This window comes from Schistocerca serialis, chromosome 5, assembly GCF_023864345.2.
Source record: "Schistocerca serialis cubense isolate TAMUIC-IGC-003099 chromosome 5, iqSchSeri2.2, whole genome shotgun sequence".
In the NCBI taxonomy this organism is placed as follows: Eukaryota; Metazoa; Arthropoda; class Insecta; order Orthoptera; family Acrididae; genus Schistocerca; species Schistocerca serialis.
The window spans coordinates 598470278-598487341 of NC_064642.1; positions in this window are offsets into that span (position 1 = coordinate 598470278).

The following is a 17064-nucleotide window of genomic DNA, read 5'->3' on the forward strand; positions in this document are numbered from 1 at the left end:
ACGGTGGCGCTGGCAGCAGAGTTGTGTTGGTGCATGTCAGAGTGCGGTGCAGCGAGTAAGTGTGCAGAAGTCCTAATGGTGACTGTGTGTTGAAAATGGCTGGTCAAACACAGTAGGTCGTAGCACGGGCCCTCCGTGTGCAACAAAGTGTGAGCTCACGATTCCAGCAGACAGGAAACGTGTTCAAACCCTACAGTACGGGACGTCCACAGTGTACAACACCACAAGAAGACCGATATCTCACTATCAGTGCCCACAGATGGCCACGGAATACTTCAGGTAGCCTTGCTCGGGACCTTACCGCAGCCACTGGAACAGCTGTCTCCAGACACACAGTCTACAGACGACTGACCAGACGTGGTTTATTCACCTAGAGACCTGTAAGGTCCATTCCACTGACCCCTGGTCACAGGAGAGCCCGTAAAGCCTGGTGTCAAGAACACAGTACATAGTCATTGGAATAGTGGTCCCAGGTTATGTTCACGGAGGAGTCCAGGTATAGTCTGAACAGTAATTTCCGCCGGGTTTTCATCTGGCGTGAACCAGGAACTAGTTACCAACCCCTTAATGTCCTTGAAAGGGACCTGTATGGAGGTCGTGGTTTGATGGTGTGCACGTACACCCCTGCATGTCTTTGACAGAGGAACTGTAACAGATCAGGTGCATCAGGACGTCATTGTGCACTAGTATGTCCGCCTTTTAAGGGGTGCAGTGGGTCCCACCTTCCTCCTGATGGATGATAACGCATGGCCCCACTGAGCTGCCATCGTGGAGGAGTACCTTGAAGCAGAAGATATCAGGCGAATGGAGTGGCCTGCCTGTTCTCCAGACCTAAACCCCACCGAACACGTCTGGGATGCTCTCAGTCCACGTATCGCTGCACGTCTTCAAACCCCTACGACACTCCAGGAGCTCCGACGGGCACTGGTGCAAGAATCGATGGCTATTCCCCAGCAGCTGCTCAATCACCTGATCCAGAGTATGACAACCCGTTGTGCGGCCTGTGTACGTGTGCATGGTGATCATATCCCATATTGATGGCGGGGTCCATGCGCAGGAAACAGTGGCGTTTTGTAACACTTGTATTTCGGGACGGCTTTCTCAACTTATCACCAATACCGTGGACTTACAAATCTGTGTCGTGTGTGTTCCCTATGTGCCTATGCTATTAGCGCCAGTTTTGTGTAGTGCCACGTTGTGTGGCACCACATTCTGCAATTATCCTTAATTCATGAGCATGAGTGAATATAGACAACGACAATGGTCCTATCATACTCTGATGAAGACTCGGCGTCGAGGACAACTTACTGTGTTCTACAACTTAAAAAGTCTTTGAACCACTCATATATCTGTGCAACTATTCTATAAGTTCGTATCGTCTTTTACAGCCTGCTTTGGGGCATCATGTCAAATGCTTTCCCTTCATCCATAATCCGCAGTATATCATAGGAGAAAAGCGCATGCTGAGTTTCGCACGAGCGATGCTTTCATAAACCGTGCTGATTCGTGGACATAACCTTCTCAGTCTCAAGAAAATTTATTATATTCAAACAGAGAATGTGTTCATGTGTTCACTGATGCTGCAGAAAAGCGAAGTTAGGGATATTGATGGGTAACTTTTCTTTTACCCTTCTTATATACGGGAGTCACCTGCCCCTTTTCTCCTGTCGCTTGGGAATGTTCTCTGGGCGAGAGATAAATGTAAGCCGGATAAGGGGCCAGAGATGCTATTACTGTGTCGTTCATATGGGAGTCTGTCGGGTATTCAAATAACGGTATGTTTGTACTATTCTCCTGCGTGAACGGTTTCTTGAACGCGAAATTTAATACTTCGGCTTTCGTGTTGCTATCGTCAACTGCCCCATCAGACTAGTCAACAATGGCCTTTCACCAGGTTAGCGATTGTACACAGGAGCAGAGTTCTTTCGGGTTCTCTGCCAGATCTTTTGCTAGGGTATGATGGTGGTAGTTGTTACAAGCTTTGCGCATAGATCTTTTCACAGGTGCACGAATCTCACGAAACCTTTGCTTGTCGTCATTTGTCGTTCTCTCTGAACCGAGAGTGCAATAGCTTCTGCTTCCTGAGCATTTTCCGAATTTCGTTATTAAACCATGCTGGCTCTTTTCCACCTTTAATCCACTTAGTAGGCACGTAACTCTCCAGACCACTATTTACAATTTGCATAAATTTTGCCCGTAATTCCTCTACGTCTACTGGGAAGGCTGCTCAGCTTTCGTTTACCTACTTGGCCTGGCTACTACATCACAACTTTCCAGCCTCATAATGGTCTACGAAATCCACTCTTCTAGACTATGTTGCATAGCGGACACATTTCTCGTGACGTCTAACTCATCCATGCCCTCTCAAAGAACCCATCTTGGGACATGCTTTAAACAGTTGAGAGAAAACTTAAATCTAGGTGGCCGTACGCGCATTTGAACCGCCATGGGTGTCTACTCCCGAATGCGATTCCAGTTTGCTAAAATCTTTGCTATATCGCTCAAGGCAGAAGGGGAGTGAGAGAGAGAGAGAGAGAGAGAGAGAGAGGGAGAAAGAAAGAGAGAAGGAGTTGCTGGAAGCTAACCCACTCTGTTCCAGGAGGTCCATGATTAGTTACGGATCACGTCAACAGTGCCATATGTCCTCTTGACTGTGCGAGACTACTGAGTAACCCAGGAAGATAGTGAATAACATGGTCGGAAAGAACATTGTGGGTCAAATGGTTCAAATGGCTCTGAGCACTATTGGACTTAACTTCTGAGGTCATCAGTTCCCTAGAACTTAGAACTACTTAAACCTAACTAACCTAAGGACATCACACACATCCATGCCCGAGGCAGGATTCGAACCTGCGACCTGCGACCTGCGACCTCGGCAGGCAAAGAACATTATGTCGGGATCGCTCTTCCCCTTAGGGGTATGATAATTTCCTCCATGCAGAGAATTTTATGTGCCCACACTAACGCTTCTCGGCAGCATCAGAAGTATGTTGCTCACCGTTCATAATCGCCTCGCGTAATGAACTTCTACATACCCCAGGGGTCATACGCCAATGGCGGTTTTGTATGTGCAGAAGCGGAATTCTCCATCGGCCCGTTACCCCAGAAACCAATGGAACAGGTGAACCGAGACAACGCGGTTTTTCCGTCATCTTTGTGTACGGCTGTGCTGCGTGGCGAACGGCGCTATTATCGACTAGCCCACCATGACAAGGGGTGGGGAGGAACGCTGACTGAGGGCCTCGTTACCGTCGGTAAACAAAACATCTGCCGAGCTAAGCGCACCACCACCACCGCCGCCGCCGCCGCTGCCGCTGCCGCCGCCGCCAGTAAAACTACCCTCCCGGCGCCATGTTTGCCAGTCACCCAGGCGCGCCAGTCGGCTATTAGCGAAGTTGCCTCATTAGCAGCTTCGCCAGTGATATTAAACCGGCTCGCCTCGCGTCTCGTTGCGTGTGGTCATGGGCTCGTGGTCCCGGCCGTGTTGTGAACGGGAGAAAATTTGACCTCCAGCTGAAAGAGGACCAAGTCTCATTTTCATCCCATTCCGGATGCTACAAACTAGTGCTTTTTCCAACTAAGATGTGCTGCTAAAATTTTGCACGTGGCTGCACGTTCAGAGACCGTGAATAATCACAATTGAAAGAAAACAGCCCTCGGTCACTATTTTTAACGAATTAACCAGGTTTCAACACTGCTAGGAGTGTCTTCCTCAGAATTTAAATCAAAGAATGGTCTATAACATGGTCACAGAATTATGACTAAAAACGTATAAGTTCAGAATCGTCGTGAAAGACTGACAGTGCTTATACGTCATTCATAAAATAATAAATATGCCAAAAGGGCATTATTCACAAAGATATTTAAGATAAAAAATTGTGATGTCGAGCCACTAAAGACTGCTCGTTATTTACGCGGCTACAGGTTTGCAAACGGACTGAGGTGCCCGCGTTAACAAATGCGGCCAAGTGAACATGGCACTGCAGCGAGCGCGCCATCTAGTAGCCATAGATACAATTAGGCTACTTCACATTGAAATATAGGCACAAATGATTATAAATGAACAGTATTTGGTACACAATGGAAAGCAATGTTTGTTTGACAGTAGCATACAACATAACATTTTGTCTATATCGAATCTTACAACAGTAAGATAAAACATGAAAACATCATTATGAAAATGTAAATAGGATTGAATGACAACTTATAGGTAGCAATATTGACGTGAAATACAGCCAAGAAACATTTGATAATTAGAAAACATAGGACTACCTTAGAAGGAAAAGAACATTTCGGCAATCTGCACAAGGAGAGCTGAAGTCAGATATCGAGTAACGGCTTTATACCGTTGAAAAAAAATTTTGTTACGTAGCTGTAGCTGTTCGTTAAGTATGACGCCATCCTTTCGAGCAAGATGTTTGAAAATCTCTTATTCTTCTAGAGTATCTAGTCTACACCCTTTCTTTTCGGTGTGCAAAACGTTGCTACCGCAGATGGCTTTAGGTGAATGACCTGTAATTAGAAGATGGTCGGTAAAAGACGAATTTTGGAGGGTTGTATCTATGGCTACTAGATGGCGCGCTCGTTGCAGTGGTCCGTTTGCAGCCTGTAACCGCGTAAGTAACGAGCAGCCCTTAGTGGCTCGCCATCACAATTTTTTATCTTAAATATCTGTGTGACTAATGCCCTTTTGGCATATTTATTATTTTATAGATGACATATAAGTACTGCCAGTCTTTAACGATGATTCTGTACTTATACTCTGTATCATACGTTTTTAGTCATAATTCTGTGACCATGTTATAGACCATTCTTTGATTTAAATTCTGAGAAAGACATTCCTAGCAGTGTTGAAACCCGGCTAACTCGTTAAAAATAGTGCTTTCTTTCAATTGCTGCTAAAATATTTTTCTACATCAATATCCACACACATCTCTGCAAGCTACTATGAAGCGCGTCTTAGAGACAATTTCTCATGTCACCAAATATTACATTTCTTACCGTTCAAATCGCGCATGGGGCACAGGAATAATGAATGATTAAATACCACTGCGCGTCCTGTTCTTGATCTTTAATTGACTTCACGATCCCTACGGGAGCTATACGTAGGTGGCTGGAAAATACCTTTTGACTCTTCACATGACAGTGGCTCTGAGAACTTTTTAAGCATGTCTCTGAGCGATAACTGGCGTTGGTCCTCAAGCGTCTGTCATGGTTTTTCAACGTTTCCATGAGGCTCTCCTGTGCCGTTCATTTTGTCGAGTTCAGTATCCCCCATTAGTTTTACACTGTCCGGGTACATTAATGTAACCACCTATCGTAAGCCTGAAAGACTACCTTTTGCACCGCGGATAGGTGCGAGAAGTGCAGGAAGTCAGTCACAATGATTCTGGAAGGTACCGAAAAGAATGTGAAGCCATCATTACTTAAGCATATTACTTCAGTGCCATCACCAGCTAGATTTCTCGGCTGAGGTGTGAACAGCCCTTGCGAGGTGCTCCTACAGAGTCTCGATTGGGTTTGAAGCCGAGGAGTTTTGTTGGCCAGTGGAGTGCAGTAAACCCATCCTGACGTTCTTCGCAGCACATTGTTACAATGCGAGCTGTGAGACACGCTGCACTGTGTTCCTGATAGACGCTATCGCGCCGAGGGAAAACAGACTAGATATTTGTAAGGGTGGACATGATCGCCAGCGATAAACGCATACTTGTACTGATCCACAGTACCTTCCAGGATAACAATATTCAAGAACTTCTGCGGAAAGATTCCCCAGACCATAACGTTGTCTCCTCCGACCTGGATCCTGCCGATTGTTGTTGCCAGGTATTTGCTTTTAGTACGATGGGGCATAAAACGTGATTCATCTGAAAAGGACACCTCTCGCCAATCAGCACGCGAAATGCTTCCACCCTTGACCCAGATGCCAGTAATCATGCCCTTTTGACCGTCAGATAATTTGCTCCGTTTCCACACTGCGACGATGGCTGCACTGTTTTATCCACCCCCCAGCCCTCTCCCCCAAATACGCTTTATATATCCTCCACTGACAGTGCTCACACCTGCCATCTTTGAATGGTCATTGGACGTTGACATCGATCATTGACGGCGTTCACATTAATGTGACTGGACCGTGTGTATGAAATGAGCTCTAGACGCTTGAGGAATATTCTCAGACGAGAAAAATAAATGCTTTGTAAGCATACTCATTTGCAGAGTGAGTCGACTTTCTCATTATCCTGCCAATGGACTGATATCTGCAGCTTGCTGCATTCTGAATCGTTCAGTCTTATATCCATAACAAATCGTTTGATTTGTATGAGTTGACAGATCTAAGATGTGACGCACTGATGTCGTAGACTTGAAATACTACTTTTCTGCATTATGTGAACTGCATAATTTTACACTTCTGAATATTCAAAACAAATTGGCAATATTTGCACCACTTTAAAATTTTATCAAGACCTGACAGCGTATTTCTGCAGCTTTCTTTGCATATTACTTCAACAACTGAATCATCTCTAAAACTTACAACGTGTAACGTTACACATATTTAGGTGAGCTAATCGGCTGTCCAGAATTGCTACGACGTAAGATGGATTTGTTGTACGGCTGAACACTAGGGGGCCAAGGGTTTAAGGTGCGCCGTGACAGTTCTGGCATCCGGATACGTGACCGATGCGAACACTCCAGCAGCAGACACAGTGAGCCCAGGACGGGTAAATCCCAGAGCTGTGAATTTTGAGGGCTAATGCATTGTTTTTGCGCAGAATACGATCCAGGAAATGGTTCAAATGGCTCTGAGCACTATGGGACTTAACTTCTAAGGTCATCAGTCCCCTTAGAACTACTTAAACCCAACTAATCTAGGGACGTCACACTCATCCATGCCTGAGGCAGGATTCGAACCTGCGATCGCAGCGGTCACGCGGTTCCAGACTGTAGCGCCTAGAACCGCTCGGCCACCCTGGCCGGTGATCCAGGAAATGGTAGAGTCTTAAAAATGGCCAGGTCATAGCTCTTTGAGGTACGACAATAACTCATATCAAATAGTCACGTGAATCTGACTACATTTACGATCTCAGAAAAATGAGGCGCTTCGAGTGACACAACAACATTTCAGTATCTATATAACTGTAAAAGCTAATACTTCACAATGAATAAACATTTACACATTGAACCTCTGAATTAACAACTTTAATCACTTCACGTAATTTTAACAAACGATATTTCAGATGATAGCATTGCACTATAGCTATCATCACTTAAAGCCAGCCGCGCTGGATTAGCCGAACGGTCTGAGGCGCTGCAATCACGGACTGTGCGGCTGGTCCCGGCGGAGGTTCGAGTCCTCCCTCGGGCATGAGTGTGTGTGTTTGTCCTTAGGATGATTTAGGTTAAGTAGTGTGTAAGCTTAGGGACTGATGACCTTAGCAGTCAAGTCCCATAAGATTTCACACACATTTGAACTTTTTTTTTTAACTTTAAGTCAATTATCTGTATCTATTTTATGTACTGACTTTTATTTCGCAAATGTTCGTCAGAACAACGTATTTCCCACATTCTATAGGAAATGCATACAGCATCAGTATCTCATATTTTATCATACTTCTGTAGTTATTTAATTGACATTTCACTACTTTGCCAATAACTTTATTTAAATGTTGATTGCAAGTGCTATTAGAAAAGTGGTTGTTTAAAAGTGATAAGTCACATGTGTTGACGAACCACGACTGAAAAGAGAGCCAAAAGACGCTTCCATCAAGAAGGTATAAATACCTGTTCAAACAATACTTAAGGACCGTCTGTTGTCATTTTCTTGCACACTTGTGCAAGAATACTGGCTTGTTTAATTATGCACGAACTAATAGTTATATTTATTGTAAATGATCTGAATGTAACCGTATGTTTATGATAAAAAAAATGGTTCAAATGGCTCTGAGCACTATGGGACTTAACATCTATAGTCATCAGTCCCCTAGAACTTAGAACTACTTAAACCTAACTAACCTAAGGATATCACACAACACCCAGTCATCACGAGGCAGAGAAAATCCCTGACCCCGCGGGGAATCGATCCCGGGAACCCGGGCGCGTGAAGCGAGAACGCTACCGCATGACCACGAGCTGCGGACTGTTTATGATATTTCTTTATTTAAATATTGTCGTAATATGATGGTTTAGCCTTGTACGAGGTCAGTTTTTATTACATCATATCTGTAGAGCTTAAGAACTATGTATTTTTGGTGGGGATGGCCTTCAGCAAATGGAAAAGCAGATAGTAGCGGAACACTAAGGGAGTCAATTGGAGACTGGGACTTATCGACGGAAGAGCTCAAGGGAGTGATTCTGGACTTTTGCAGGAGTTCTGGAAGGAGGAAGACCTGCCTGTGGTAACGAGTTGTAATCGATCATGGAGATGTTTGACTCTGGCGGCGAACAGCAAGTACATACTTTCACTTCTGAAGCGACTTCATATTTTGAGATATCTGAATATACTTCAGTGTAGGTCTCTAACTATTGCTGCTTGATTTACGGAATTGTGAATAGACCGAGAATGAGTTGCTATTCTTTGTATCATGTTTGTTAATTTGTGAAAGATCAAGTTAAAATGTGAACTATTTCGAGCTGGTACCTTTCTCATGTACTGTAATCACTGAATTGACTTATTTTTCTCGCATATTTGATGACTATCTCGTTTGGGGATTTTGCTACCATTCTTGCAACGCTCTCAACTTACTGCGTTTGACAGCGTATTTCTGTCTGTACTTCAGTTGAATATCGAAGGACCACTTTCAATTTATTTGAGATGTCCCTTGTTGAATAAACATTATTCAACGTAATTCTCTCTTGTCTAAATGCATTATAGACGATAAATGGAACCCTTGTTATTAAGATATTCATTTAACTTTTAATTTGTATTTCTGCATTTATTATTAATTCACAATTGTAGCAAAAACAGAGACTATTTGACTGCAGGATCACAGCTACAGATTATTATTTGCGGCGAGTTAGCTACGGGGTGTGAAAGCAGAAGTGTGCGGCACGACAATATGACTACGTCGAGCTATTCTTTCTTAAATAGAGCCGTGCAGAGCCCAACTACCGAAACTACGAGTAACTCCAGGTAAACACGCAACTGATTTTCTCGTGTGGAATGCTATTTACTAGAGCGACTACACTGGAAGTAACCGTTTGCTACAGTCATAAATGTTCTACTAATATGAAGATGGTATCTGTTTTTCGGACATGTCCGAAAGAAGAAATACCATCGGTGCCCATGCAGGCCTATTAAAATGAAATGATAATTAAATCAAGACCCTAAGCTGTCGGCAGGCGTTGATATACATCAACGGGGACAGTTGAAAATGTTTGTCCCGACCGGGACTCGAACCCGGGATCTCCTGCTTACATGGCAGACGCTCTATACGTCTGAGCCATCGACAGCACAGAGAATAGTGCGACTGCAGGGATTTATCCCTTGACGCTCCCTGTGAGAGACACATTAACAACTCAACGTCCACACACTACTTTCGTAATGCCCCTGCCCATTATACTCAGGAAAAGAAGGTCAATGGCCGGTTAGCCTTAACTATACGAAGATGGTATCTGTTCTTTCGGACATGTCAGAAAGAACAGATGCCATCGGTGACCATGCAGCTCTGTTACATTGAAATGATAATTAAATCAAGATCCTAAGCTGTCGACAGGCGTTGACATACATCAACGTGGACAGTTGAAAATGTGTGCCCTGACCGGGATTCGAACCCAGGTTCTCCTGCTAATATGGCATACGCTCTATCCATCTTAGCCACAGAGGGCACAGAGGTTAGTGCGACTGTATGGATTTATCCCTTGCATGCTTCCGGTGAGACACACATTCACAACATAATGTCCACACACTAAATTCGTAGTGCCTTTGCCCATTACACTCATTACTCGCGGCAGACAATTTTACCGAGTCACACAAGAGTTCGTGCAATGCGTATGGAGACTGAAGCTATCCAATGCAACCATTCTATTAAGAACATCATATAACAAATGTAGTGCAAGTTCCTTCGGGACTAACTTATATTATAGGATGTGGTATCTTTGTTAATCGAAAAGAATTGTCTACACACTCCTGTAAAAAGGAAATCGACCTTCCCTGCTAACTTCAGATACTTTCTTCTTCCGACGTCCATAAAGCTGCAGTGGTAAGGAAACCCACTTCAAGATCTCACATACCTATCATAGCCAACTAGCTTCCAGGTGTTGCTGACATCTAGAAAGAAATGTGTTAACAGAACATGTGGCTCCTATATTTGCATGCGTGCAAAATCCCTCACGTGTTGGAATTTCAAGGTGTATCGACATGTGTTGTGAATGTTGTCTGTTTTGGGATGGCTATTACGCTCTATCTGTTCAACCATTTTTTCACCATTTGTCCTCTCCATAGCAATCTGTGAAGCATCCCACGTTCAGTACTGTTTTGTGATTCTCGCTCAATCTACTTTAGACAACTTGAAACTGTTACAGACCTAACTACTATATCGAGTGCATACATGATACTATTGTCTATCTTTTTACTAGTCGTTCTTATTGTTCCGATTCTGTTTCACTCCAGTTTCCGTTGTAATTGTTCATGCTACTTGTCACTGCCAGAGTAACTTTTACGTTCTGAGCTCGGCTCTCTCGCCTTCACTATTTTACACGCTTTCCCCACCAGAATTCGATCAGATCGATGTTTATAAGCCAAACTGTGTGCTGTATAAGCTACACCGTGCTCCAAAAAAATTTGTTGCGGCTTGTGAATGTCGTTGCCAGCTGCTTTCAGTTCTTCCATCAACTGTCTTACGGGATGTCTGTAAGAATAACCATACTGACACATCTCAATAATTAGAGTTTTAATAATGGGACTGAAGCGAAATGACTAAGACGAAAGGTTCCATTGTGTATTGAAAGAGCACAAGATCCGATTGACTGTAAGAGGCATCACTCAAACGAAGGCATGGAAATCTCTTCCCATACTATACTGGATGCATTATATCTGGTTATACCACGTTTGGAAAAACAAATGTGATTGTCAACTTTATATTTCACATTTCTTCAGCACGACATTTGTGAGCTTCTGTGAGAAATTTCTGAAATTCAAATGACTTGGAGGTATCTTTCCAGTATTATATGAATTATGTCTCATCCATTCAAACATGAGAAACCAAGAATAACTGTCTGCTCTCTCCTTCATTATTACAGTAGGACGTTTCACAAAGTAAACAAGACCACTGCTGGAACTCAACCGTTTTCGATTTTTATTGTTAATGACGTTGTTTGATATAAAGAAGATCATATAATTTCTTGGCTTTTGTTTATATGAAATAAACATCAAAATTCAGAACAACCGATTAGAGGTAGCTGAATGCTAATGCAGTATCCTTTTCAAAGGGAATGAACGTAATATGAGGAAAGTATCCTGCGAGTTTGTTAACGCTGACCTAATGGATTTCTCGAAATCTGTAAATAAGCCCTGAGGACAAGTGCATACACTTTTCTAGTTTAAGAGCTGACGGTTTAAGTAACGGACGTTAATGTTTTAATTTTGATAACGACATTTTTGTTAAATCTAGCACATCGAAACTTAAAGACAGAAGACGAAAAACAAACGGAAAACATCTTCCAATTTATCTAAGTATTGTGCCTGTGTACAGTATAAACTGAGATGATTGAGTTTAGGATTGGTTCAGACGCTGAGCTGGCAGCGGGTTTCAACAACCACAACGCTCTTCGGTATTTAATTGTAAAAATGATTAGCCTTAAGACATGAGTAGAAAGCTCGGCGAAACATTTGCAAAAAGGTGCCATTGCTGGAACGAAAAGGTGGCTAAGACTGTGCTGGAGAAAGCGTGTATACCGGTTTCCCGACCACTGCAGAGACTGATTCAAGAAACCCAGTTTTTTAGTAAAAAGAAAGAAGAGGGAGAGAAAGGAATTGTCTAAGAACAAAGAAAATTGTCTATAATCAGAATAAAATATGCGATGGTCAAATATGTGGAAACAATGGGAAAGGAGGAGAAGAGTTTAATGATGATGATGATGCTGATGATGATGAAGAGGATGAAGAAGAACCATGGAAAACAGCTATGTGAGAAACACGACGGAGACTATTAACATCATTATTTTAACAAATCAATAGGCAAAACGTGTTATTATACGAAATGTTCGAGCCAATAACTAGTTACTGTGTATTTGTGTATGCCGGTGATGATGATTTAATAATTCACAATGTAAGATACCCAATAATGAGAGAATTATATAACCTGTCATTTAAAATGAGACATGATGAGAGGAGTTATGGAACAAGGGATTTACAAAAGTGTGCTAAAATTCTGAAGGCAGTCATCGCTTATACCTTCCCTACAGACCAATAAATTCAAATAATAGACAAGTACACCAACAATATCATTTCTTGTTTCAAATAATTTTCCCAATTCTTTTACTATCATAATTATTAATATTTATAAAGTTATAATTGAAGATGAGACAGAGTTTGAGAGAGAAATACGTGATGACAATACAGTATACTGACATAGACATAACGACAATTAAGTTGTCATTACAGAATGGCACATATTAAAAATGTCCACTCGAATAACCCAAACGAACTCATAGAGTTTTAATTTTCTTGCTCTTATAAAAAATGGGTGACAGTAATCCACTTGATAGTCAAATTATATGTATTAAAGAAGTGCTGGTGATACACCTTGTTTTTAAACATGTCTTCTAACTGCCGTTAGGCTGACAGTTTGGATGGAAAAGTGGGGAAAGTACTAATGTTTCATTTCTGGTTGGTGGATGAAATATATATTTATATAATGCCACATTTGTATAATGCCCTGGTAGCTGAGTGGTAGCCGGCACGGTAGCTCAGCGGGTTCGGTCAGGGGGTTACGTGCCCTCTGTAATAAAAAAACTGAGTCAATCGATCAACAACGAACATAAATGGATGTCTTACGGCGTCCGCCCCGAGCAGACACAACGAACAAAAGCGAACAAAATGAGATCTAAAAAAAAAAAAAAAAAGTGGTCAGCGTGACAGACTGTCAATCCTAAGGGCCTGGGTTCGATTCCCTGCTGGGTCGGAGATTTTCTCCGCTCAGGGACTGGGTGTTGTGTGTCCTAATCATCATCATTTCATCCCCGTCGACGCGCAGGTCGCCGAAGTGGTGTCAAATCGAAAGACCTGCACCAGGCGAACGGTCTACCCGACGGGAGGCCCTAGCCACACGACATTTCCATTTTTACAGTTTACCTCCAGTTAAGGTGCAAGAGAAAGTCCCCTTAACTATTCAGTTGCAAGCGAGTACAATGCACCATCTTAAAGAAAGGCACAAAAAGTGCGATACACAGAATAGGCAGAGCTGGAGTCGAAATTATTGATGGGGATTTTACATATCGTACAGGACGCCTTGGAGTTTTGGAACTGATAGTGAGAGATTGCATTCCACTCCAAAGAAGAGTTCAACTTATGTGCCAAGTTCTGTGACCTACACTATAAAAGAATCACGGAAGTTGTAGATGGGATAAATTCGCTGCTTTGAAGTTTTGTGGGTGTGGCAGATTAATAGACAGATTGGACGCGTGCAGATGCATCTCTCTCTCTCTCTCTCTCTCTCTGTGTGTGTGTGTGTGTGTGTGTGTGTGTGTCATGTGGCGTGCAGAAGCCGTTATCTCAAGCGCGCTAGGGCTCAGCTTAATACAGAATGAGTTCAAGGCTTCGGTTGTCTTGTCTCTTGCATGTTGCGCTTTTCATGACGGACACGGGGCCGCGCGTAACACAGATGTTAGTCTCCGCCTTCTCCCGTCTTCAGAAAAGTCATTCGAAAACATATGCATTACATGTGACCTAAAGCTGTAAATATTTTGAAACTGGCGACCAGTCATCATTCATTGACTTACCAGGAAAGTACTTGGGCCCGAACAAACAGATCTGTTTGAAAGTTTGGTTACAGGACCGTTATGTATCTCTGAATGTGCTGGTAGGTGTCGTTTTTCTGCAGAACTCTGCAGTCATGCTCTAGATCTCACTGTAGATGTAATTGTATACGCCATACGCAATGCAGCAATCTTAACTATAAATGTAAATGCGGAATGTCAATAAAATGCTCCGAGCAATACGAATGACTGCTAAACGCACAGTGAAGAAATGCAAGTTGATCGCATGGCGTATTTGCGCATTCTTTAATATCAGTGTTGAACGCCACGTCAATGACACTTTTGAAGTTGTTCACTGGTTTACCAATATCGTAGCCAGCGTTCTGCCACGCGTAACGAAGCATTGGTCTGTATACTCCCGCAGATAACTGATTGTAAATGACAGAATGCATATTCATGGTAAAGAATCTGTCGTGCAATTTCGTCTGCATATTACTGGAACGTAGTTTAATGAAGTCTGTTATTCTCTTGGCATATATTTTATATTGCCTGAAGAAATACACATCCAGAGGTTGTGCATATTTTGTAGTTTTAGGCGGAATGATTTTTAAATCTACATGTTTTCCGCCAGATGCTTCCAGTAGTACTCGTTCATCCTTATGTCCAGACCAGGAGTCACAAAGTACTAATGACTTTCTCGACAAATGTGGATTGAAAACTGACAGAAAAAACGTCTTCAGATGTTGTTTCGTCATCTTCCCACTCACACTTGCATCGACGACGACATTTGGAGGGCACCGCGTTTCTATTTCCCTTGACACGCGGGGTCCAAACTTTCCACTGGATTCTTGGAAGCAAATATAGAGTTTGTCTGCCAATCGTCCGTCCATTGATATAGCAACATCGATCGTGTAACTATGTGTTGCACAGTTAACTGATTGCAACACCGCGACAGTGTTTCTCTCCCCTTTCATGGATAGTGTTCTGTAACAAGAAAGTTTACAGTTGAACTGACTCTGATCACAGTTCCATACAGAACTAATATCGATGTTTTCTCTCGTGATATGCTCACTGACGTCAGCAACAAACGTTTGAGCTCTTTCAATCAGCTCTTCTTCGTCATTTTTATCTTTTCGCGCTTGGAGCATAGTGATACGTCGTGATGTTATCCTAAACTCATTTTTCAAATTAGTAATGAATTCTAGTGAAACTGTAAAGTTTGTACACCCGAGATTTCTGGCTACGTCCAATGCCCAATGTTGTAAATGCCAATAATGAACGGCGGAACCGCATTCTCGCGCTTCATCGAATTTCGCCATTACACGCTCCTTGATGGTCTTGAACAGCAGTGTACGATTTCCTTTGAAAACTGTATTTATTTCTCTTTTCTTTGCCACGTAACCCAGTATGTTTGTAATATTGCTTTTAGACTTCAGTTTAGGGTATCTTTTCAGAAGCTTGTCGTATGTGTCGAAACCTCTTACGTAATAATCATTGTACATGTTCTCCAGTGTATGGTCATCAAACGCCGTGATGATACTTGCCACTTTAACCTTCTTCTTGGGAGACGGTTGGTATTCACTGTCACTGCTTCCATCGCCTCTTCCCGCACTTGCCGTATCACTACCGTTTGCATTGAGTTGTTCGTCATTATCATCCTTATCATCATCATTATGTGTCAGTGTTACACCAGTATCTGTTTCTAATTTATGCTCATATTTCTGCACTATAATAGATACCAGAAAACATGCGAATGATTCGTCTTCTACACCAATACCATCTTCACGAAGAAGGGTTCTTCGTAACTTCATCTCAATCAATCGCAATACATTAGTAGGATTGATTACCAATCGCCGAGCCATCTGACGCTTCAATACACAAATAATGTCACAAAACGCAACTTCAGAGGCACACTGCACCGTCCCTACTGGTCCCGACTGGCGTACCGGCAGGTCAGTGTGCAATGCGGCACGGCATACGCAGAGGCCTCTAACGGACGACTGCAGAGTTTTGCAGATGCGGAAGTATCACTAGTGCAATAAGAGACCTTTAGATTATTTCTCACACGATTTTGGTGTATTTATGTTTGTTCGAGCCCAAGTACTTTCCTGGTTAGCCCTTGACACGTTGCACATTCATTGTAACGTTTTGCACAGGTCCATCTGAGTAAATTTCACAGAAATATTCTCGCTATGCATCTGTTAACGGTAACAGAGGAAACACACACACACACACACACACACACACACACACACTCACACACACACACACACACACACACACACACACACACACACAGAGTAATACATTTCCGTTTATACGAACCGAATCAGCATACAGAGCAATAAAAAAGGAACGTAGCGATTGCAAACGCTATAGCTATACATACAAAATAATTATAGGGAATGTGATAGAAAGTTTGAAATTGCTCGGAAACGCAGTGAATTTTAAGGTGGTGCATGCAGGTTTTGATGCATAAATGAAAAGTTCCGTGTCAAAATTGGATATGGCGGATCCTATACGGAACGCATTATACATGTTGGAATTTAACGAATATCGATTTATCACGAAAGCGCAGAGAAGGTTTCGCCAGCGATACAATCTGGTATCTTCAAATACCGAACGTAATTCACATTTTGCAGGAACTGAGACTGGAACACTTTCCTCAAACGTACAATTATACCACAACAACGGTGCAAGCCGTGGAGGAGGAACATTTGCTGAATGTTTCATTTTTTAGCGATAAGACATCCTTCGATGAAGTGGCAAGGTTAATATCCCAACATTCCAGTATGTGGTACAGAAACGGCTACGTGTGTAACTGAATATCAATGTGACTCATCGGCGTGTAATATGCCCTGTACATTGTCAGCACTATAGATGTAGGGCCCATTTCTCTTGGTTGAACTAAGCGTTTCAACATATTTTCACGCGGACATGGCCGAGAAATGGCTGATACCACTGCTTGACACGGTTTCCACGCATTGCGCCATTCAGCAATATGGAGCACGACCAGATTGCGGTATGGATGTTTGCAGATTTTTCAATCAGAGTCTCCCAAACAGCTGGGTCGGTCGTACTGGACACGGCGACGTTTTGTTCTGCTCTTGGTCAACCAGATCTTCGCCCTAACACCCATGGATTTCTTTTCATTGG